Here is an 8,092-nt window from a genome sequence, read left to right as displayed (position 1 = left end):
CACCGAGCAGACCGTAATGGGGCGAAAGTCAGCGGGGGATGTTGGTGCAGCCGTTTTCGGGAGAAGGGACGTCCGCGCGCGAAGCAGGCGTTCCGGAAGGGCGCGGGCCAGAAGGAAGAGATTCATCACTTTCACCAGGACTTCGTGCGGCAGACGCCGCAACTCCGCTGGGGTAAGGCCGTCCGGCCCGGCTGCTGATCCCCTGGGCGGCAACGCGGCGGCGACCTCCTCATGTGTGACCGGCCCCCATATGCACTCGAGAGCGACAGGCTCTGAGTGCGGGAGGAGGCGGTCACGAATGAAGCCCGCGGTGGAGATGGGCTTCTTGGTGAAGAGGTCCGCCCAGAAGTCCAGCAGACCAGGGATGGCAGGTGGCGGCTGGAGCAGGGTGCCATCCAAGAGGCCGCGCACGCAACGCGCACGCGACCGTCGGAAGGCATCCTGCGTTCTCGCGTACTCCCAGCGGCGCCGCTTGCGCTTCTGCGTCGGCGGCGCGGCAGGCGGCCGCTTCGATGGTTGGCGCGGCCGCTGTGTCCTGGTGATCGATCTCTCCCCTCTGGACCCGACCGACGCAAGGGCATCCGGGAGCATGCCCAGGATGACATCGGGCGGCGTGCCCCGCCCCAGACCGATGACACGATCCAGGGCAGAGAAACGCTGGGCGGAAGCGGGTAGCCCCGCCAGATGCTCCCAGATGGCGGCGTCAGTCGGCCCCTCCGGCGGCGGCCCGGTGGTGTCGGCCGCGAAGTCCTCGGCTGCGTCGACGGGCGGCGCAGCGGCCTCGCCCGCGTCAGGCAGCGGGCTCGCCGCTCCCCGGCGGGACGCCGGCTCTTCCCCCCCGACCGATCTCAAGCGCCTCCATGAATTGGCGGACAAGCTGCTTGTGGGCAGCTTGCCGCCGTCGGCACTTGATTGCCTCAAGCGTTCGGTCGGGGAACATCCTGATGAGCTCTTGATTTACAAAGAAGAACCGGGCGTCCCTCTCGAGGAACAGTTCGGCCTCTGCCTTGGCGAGCGACAGGACTTCTTCCTCCGTCCACCTCGCGCGATGCCTCTCCGTGACGATCTCCGCGTTGGCGGCCGCAAGATGTTGGCGGCGGCGATGGACCCCGAGACCGTTCTTGGTTGTAAAGCTGCGGTGGCACTCACTACAGGTATACATAGCTGCAAAAGTTACAAGATTTTCGGCACGGCCGGTTGGCCGGCTAGGTGCTGGGGGAGTTGGGGTGGCACCTTCAGCGGAAGGGCCACCACTTATTCTCTGCTTACTGCCCCCAACTAAAAAAAAGGGATAGTGCGAGGGGGGGCTGGTAACCCCCCCCAAGCCCCTGGTGCGGTCTTCCACTCTGCGAAATCAGCGGGCCCACGAGAAGGGGAGAAGACTGCAGGAGAGGAGAGGCTAAGAGGGCTAGGCCCATGTATTGCGCATCACTCTCCCTGTAACTATAACCCAAGGAAGGCACCTCGCAGCAGCAGCACGACTACATCAAGACCGCACTTCGAGAAGCCAAGTCCGGATGCAGCCACACCACCGCCACTTGGCCACCTTAAGAGAGTCATAGTTACTCCCGCCGTTTACCCGCGCTTGCTTGAATTTCTTCACGTTGACATTCAGAGCACTGGGCAGAAATCACATTGCGTCAACACCCGCTAGGGCCATCGCAATGCTTTGTTTTAATTAGACAGTCGGATTCCCCCAGTCCGTGCCAGTTCTGAGTTGATCGTTGAATGGCGGCCGAAGAGAATCCGCGCACCCGCGCGCCCCCGGAGGAGCACGCTAAGGCGGACGCGGCCTCGCAGCAAGGAAGATCCGTGGGAGGCCAAGGCACGGGACCGAGCTCGGATCCTGCACGCAGGTTGAAGCACCGGGGCGCGAACGCCGCGCAGGCGCGCGCATCCTGCACCGCCGGCCAGCACGAGGCCAACCAACGGCGAGAGCAGACCACGCCCGCGCTAAACGCCCGCACTTACCGGCACCCCTACGGCACTCACCTCGCCCAGGCCCGGCACGTTAGCGCTGACCCACTTCCCGACCAAGCCCGACACGCCCCCGATCCTCAGAGCCAATCCTTATCCCGAAGTTACGGATCCAATTTGCCGACTTCCCTTACCTACATTATTCTATCGACTAGAGGCTCTTCACCTTGGAGACCTGCTGCGGATATGGGTACGAACCGGCGCGACACCTCCACGTGGCCCTCTCCCGGATTTTCAAGGTCCGAGGGGAAGATCGGGACACCGCCGCAACTGCGGTGCTCTTCGCGTTCCAAACCCTATCTCCCTGCTAGAGGATTCCAGGGAACTCGAACGCTCATGCAGAAAAGAAAACTCTTCCCCGATCTCCCGACGGCGTCTCCGGGTCCTTTTGGGTTACCCCGACGAGCATCTCTAAAAGAGGGGCCCGACTTGTATCGGTTCCGCTGCCGGGTTCCGGAATAGGAACCGGATTCCCTTTCGCCCAACGGGGGCCAGCACAAAGTGCATCATGCTATGACGGCCCCCATCAACATCGGATTTCTCCTAGGGCTTAGGATCGACTGACTCGTGTGCAACGGCTGTTCACACGAAACCCTTCTCCGCGTCAGCCCTCCAGGGCCTCGCTGGAGTATTTGCTACTACCACCAAGATCTGCACCGACGGCGGCTCCAGGCAGGCTCACGCCCAGACCCTTCTGCGCCCACCGCCGCGACCCTCCTACTCGTCAGGGCTTCGCGGCCGGCCGCAAGGACCGGCCATGACTGCCAGACTGACGGCCGAGTATAGGCACGACGCTTCAGCGCCATCCATTTTCAGGGCTAGTTGCTTCGGCAGGTGAGTTGTTACACACTCCTTAGCGGATTCCGACTTCCATGGCCACCGTCCTGCTGTCTTAAGCAACCAACGCCTTTCATGGTTTCCCATGAGCGTCGATTCGGGCGCCTTAACTCGGCGTTTGGTTCATCCCACAGCGCCAGTTCTGCTTACCAAAAGTGGCCCACTTGGCACTCCGATCCGAGTCGTTTGCTCGCGGCTTCAGCATATCAAGCAAGCCGGAGATCTCACCCATTTAAAGTTTGAGAATAGGTTGAGGTCGTTTCGGCCCCAAGGCCTCTAATCATTCGCTTTACGGATGAGACTCGTACGAGCACCAGCTATCCTGAGGGAAACTTCGGAGGGAACCAGCTACTAGATGGTTCGATTAGTCTTTCGCCCCTATACCCAGCTCCGACGATCGATTTGCACGTCAGAATCGCTACGGACCTCCATCAGGGTTTCCCCTGACTTCGTCCTGGCCAGGCATAGTTCACCATCTTTCGGGTCCCAACGTGTACGCTCTAGGTGCGCCTCACCTCGCAATGAGGACGAGACGCCCCGGGAGTGCGGAGGCCGCCGCCCCGTGAAGGGCGGGGAAGCCCCATCCTCCCTCGGCCCGCGCAAGGCGAGACCTTCACTTTCATTACGCCTTTAGGTTTCGTACAGCCCAATGACTCGCGCACATGTTAGACTCCTTGGTCCGTGTTTCAAGACGGGTCGTGAAATTGTCCAAAGCTGAAGCGCCGCTGACGGGAGCGATTATTCCGCCCGAGAGCATCCCGAGCCAACAGCGGCGCGGGTCCGGGGCCGGGCCAGGTAGGTCCGTCATCCGGGAAGAACCGCGCGCGCTTGCCGGGAGCCCGAGCGCCCAAAGGGGCGAATCGACTCCTCCAGATATACCGCCGGGCAGCCAGCCAGGACACCGGGGCTCTGCCCAACAGACGCGAACCGAGGCCCGCGGAAGGACAGGCTGCGCACCCGGGCCGTAGGCCGGCACCCAGCGGTCGCGACGTCCTACTAGGGGAGAAGTGCGGCCCACCGCACACCGGAACGGCCCCACCCCGCGGCGAGTGGAAAGGCAACCGGACACGACCCCGCCGCGGATTGCTCCGCGCGGGCGGCCGGCCCCATCTGCCGAGGGCGGAGGCCAGTGGCCGGATGGGCGTGAATCTCACCCGTTCGACCTTTCGGACTTCTCACGTTTACCCCAGAACGGTTTCACGTACTTTTGAACTCTCTCTTCAAAGTTCTTTTCAACTTTCCCTCACGGTACTTGTTCGCTATCGGTCTCGTGGTCATATTTAGTCTCAGATGAGTTTACCACCCACTTGGAGCTGCACTCTCAAGCAACCCGACTCGAAGGAGAGGTCCGCCGACGCTCGCACCGGCCGCTACGGGCCTGGCACCCTCTAACGGGCCGTGGCCTCATTCAAGTTGGACTTGGGCTCGGCGCGAGGCGTCGGGGTAGTGGACCCTCCCAAACACCACATGCCACGACAGGCGGCAGCCTGCGGGGTTCGGTGCTGGACTCTTCCCTGTTCGCTCGCCGCTACTGGGGGAATCCTTGTTAGTTTCTTTTCCTCCGCTTAGTAATATGCTTAAATTCAGCGGGTAGTCTCGCCTGCTCTGAGGTCGTTGCACGAGGTGTCGCACGCCACACCGCCAGCCGGCTGTGCACGCTACCGAGTAAGTACCGGTATGCGAACCGCCAGGCGACGGGCGCGCATCGCACGTTTAAGGAGGCGCGGCCGGCCCCACAGGCGGCCGCGACGCTCCCAGGTCTGCGAAGCGGGGCAAACGCCGCGCGCTTCAGTATACGTAGCCGACCCTCAGCCAGACGTGCCCGGGAACGGAATCCATGGACCGCAATGTGCGTTCGAAACGTCGATGTTCATGTGTCCTGCAGTTCACATGTCGACGCGCAATTTGCTGCGTTCTTCATCGACCCACGAGCCGAGTGATCCACCGTCCTGGGTGATCTTTTTCTGAGTTTCCACTGTCTCTTTCAAGACAGTTGCATAGGCGGGACGTAGGCGTGTGGCGGCCCCTGTTCAAGCGTTCTGTGTCCAACGGCCTCACGGCCGATGGGCGTCGTACGGCTCCACACCGGAGCGGACAGGCAGTCGGGCGAAAGTCATTCAAAACCGGCGCCAGGCGCCAGGTGCCGCAGGCCAGCCGCTCCAGCGCTTCAGCGCTCGTACCACACAACATTGGCGTTAGTTTTGAGACGCACGCGTGGTTCCGCACGCGGCGCACGGCTACTGCGAGCCGTACAGGTAGCGTGTTGCGCGACACGACACGCACATCGAAAGACATGCAGTCTAGTCGGTAATGATCCTTCCGCAGGTTCACCTACGGAAACCTTGTTACGACTTTTACTTCCTCTAAATGATCAAGTTTGGTCATCTTTCCGGTAGCATCGGCAACGACAGAGTCAATGCCGCGTACCAGTCCGAAGACCTCACTAAATCATTCAATCGGTAGTAGCGACGGGCGGTGTGTACAAAGGGCAGGGACGTAATCAACGCGAGCTTATGACTCGCGCTTACTGGGAATTCCTCGTTCATGGGGAACAATTGCAAGCCCCAATCCCTAGCACGAAGGAGGTTCAGCGGGTTACCCCGACCTTTCGGCCTAGGAAGACACGCTGATTCCTTCAGTGTAGCGCGCGTGGCGGCCCAGAACATCTAAGGGCATCACAGACCTGTTATTGCTCAATCTCGTGCGGCTAGAAGCCGCCTGTCCCTCTAAGAAGAAAAGTAATCGCTGACAGCACGAAGGATGTCACGCGACTAGTTAGCAGGCTAGAGTCTCGTTCGTTATCGGAATTAACCAGACAAATCGCTCCACCAACTAAGAACGGCCATGCACCCACCACCCACCGAATCAAGAAAGAGCTATCAATCTGTCAATCCTTCCGGTGTCCGGGCCTGGTGAGGTTTCCCGTGTTGAGTCAAATTAAGCCGCAGGCTCCACTCCTGGTGGTGCCCTTCCGTCAATTCCTTTAAGTTTCAGCTTTGCAACCATACTTCCCCCGGAACCCAAAAGCTTTGGTTTCCCGAGGCTGCCCGCCGAGTCATCGGAGGAACTGCGGCGGATCGCTGGCTGGCATCTTTATGGTTAGAACTAGGGCGGTATCTGATCGCCTTCGAACCTCTAACTTTCGTTCTTGATTAATGAAAACATACTTGGCAAATGCTTTCGCTTCTGTTCGTCTTGCGACGATCCAAGAATTTCACCTCTAACGTCGCAATACGAATGCCCCCGCCTGTCCCTATTAATCATTACCTCGGGTTCCGAAAACCAACAAAATAGAACCGAGGTCCTATTCCATTATTCCATGCACACAGTATTCAGGCGGGCTTGCCTGCTTTAAGCACTCTAATTTGTTCAAAGTAAACGTGCCGGCCCACCGAGACACTCACTCAAGAGCACCCTGGTAGGATTGCAACGGGTCCGCCTCGGGACGCACGAGCACGCACGAGGGCGCGTCGCACGCCTTCAGCTCGCCCCACCGGCAGGACGTCCCACGATACATGCCAGTTAAACACCGACGGGCGGTGAACCAACAGCGTGGGACACAAATCCAACTACGAGCTTTTTAACCGCAACAACTTTAATATACGCTATTGGAGCTGGAATTACCGCGGCTGCTGGCACCAGACTTGCCCTCCTAATAGATACTCGTTAAAGGATTTAAAGTGTACTCATTCCGATTACTGGGCCTCGGATGAGTCCCGTATCGTTATTTTTCGTCACTACCTCCCCGTGCCGGGAGTGGGTAATTTGCGCGCCTGCTGCCTTCCTTGGATGTGGTAGCCGTTTCTCAGGCTCCCTCTCCGGAATCGAACCCTGATTCCCCGTTACCCGTTACAACCATGGTAGGCGCAGAACCTACCATCGACAGTTGATAAGGCAGACATTTGAAAGATGCGTCGCCGGTACGAGGACCGTGCGATCAGCCCAAAGTTATTCAGAGTCACCAAGGCAAACGGACCGGACGAGCCGACCGATTGGTTTTGATCTAATAAAAGCGTCCCTTCCATCTCTGGTCGGGACTCTGTTTGCATGTATTAGCTCTAGAATTACCACAGTTATCCAAGTAACGTGGGGTACGATCTAAGGAACCATAACTGATTTAATGAGCCATTCGCGGTTTCACCTTAATGCGGCTTGTACTGAGACATGCATGGCTTAATCTTTGAGACAAGCATATGACTACTGGCAGGATCAACCAGGAGCTGCGTCAACTAGAGCTGAGCAGCCGGCCGCCCGGGAGTGGTGTCCCGGGGGCCCGCGCGAACACGCAAGCGTCCGCTCAATTATTCTGCAAACAGGAGGAGGCTGAGCTCCCTGCACAATACACCTCGAAACCCTCTCAGGTCCCGGCGGCGCGCAGCGCCGTCCTAAGTACTTGGTCGGGTTCGAGAGAGGCGCAATCGCCCGGGAGTTTGGCGAGTAGACGCTTTAGGTGCGACCACCCGTGCTCCCAACTGAGCTTGCCGCTGCCGACAGAGGCCCGGGAGCGTGCTGTCGTGGCATTGCCGGCGGGAGACAACACGCGCCACCTACGGTGGCCGGCAGCTCCAACGCCAGCGCCACAGAAGGACAAAAGCCCCACTTGGGTGCCGAAGCGAACTCTCCCAGCACAGCGCACGCGCCAACACGTCCGCACAGCTGCGATACAAACCACCTGCGAGAACCGCAGAGGCGACCGAGCAGCAGACGGCGTCGCGGCGCCGAGCGCCGGGCGGCGGCGCATCCTCAGCGCACACAGTCCTCAATCGGACCAGCACACTGCAGATGTCCACCGCGCTTCGCACCGGGCCCGCGAGGACCTACTTTGGCCGCACGGCGCCGCGTGCAGGGTGCGCCGGCGCGCAGCTGCGCCGCCTGCCGCCTCCGTCGGCCGGCGCGCCCTGCCACTGGCCGCCCCCACCAGCGGCTGTAGCGCGTGCGCCCCACGCACCGCGCGGCCAGCACGCCGGGAGGGCCCCCCCTCACCGGCCGGGGACGGTCCCACCCAGCCACCGCCGCGTATCGCTTCACACCCACATGCCATTCACGTTCGTGGGCATGGTGGGTATCGCTGAAACAACCGGTTGGTAGCTCAACCGATCGTCGCCATCACTGATTCACCTCTAGCGAGAACAACCGCACCACAACCGTTTACCAGTTGTTCATTTGCGTAACGTCACCAGCAAACGTAGACGTCCATCGCCATTTGCAAATTCAACGATTGTTGCATGCCTGTGTCAGGTGTCACGACACACTATGTCTGCCCACATACACGCAACAA

General features: G+C 60.2%; 2 non-coding genes and 1 pseudogene across 2 annotated transcripts; all 3 read right to left on the bottom strand.

Annotated features, from left to right (window-relative positions):
* The window catches only part of LOC124570176, a 7,968-nt pseudogene extending 3,540 nt beyond the window's left edge, over positions 1–4,428 (bottom strand).
* Positions 4,429–4,616: 188 nt separating this feature from the next.
* On the bottom strand, positions 4,617–4,770 carry LOC124570173. Its single transcript, XR_006971549.1, has one exon. It is a non-coding gene; the product is annotated as a 5.8S ribosomal RNA (ribosomal RNA).
* A 352-nt stretch (positions 4,771–5,122) lies between these two features.
* On the bottom strand, positions 5,123–7,034 carry LOC124570175. Its single transcript, XR_006971551.1, has one exon. It is a non-coding gene; the product is annotated as a small subunit ribosomal RNA (ribosomal RNA).
* Positions 7,035–8,092: the final 1,058 nt, after the last annotated feature.

Source organism: Schistocerca americana, unplaced genomic scaffold, assembly GCF_021461395.2.
Source record: "Schistocerca americana isolate TAMUIC-IGC-003095 unplaced genomic scaffold, iqSchAmer2.1 HiC_scaffold_1599, whole genome shotgun sequence".
Classification (NCBI taxonomy): domain Eukaryota; kingdom Metazoa; phylum Arthropoda; class Insecta; order Orthoptera; family Acrididae; genus Schistocerca; species Schistocerca americana.
Note: the sequence above shows the minus strand (reverse complement) of the source record. Positions and strands in the feature narration are given on the sequence as shown.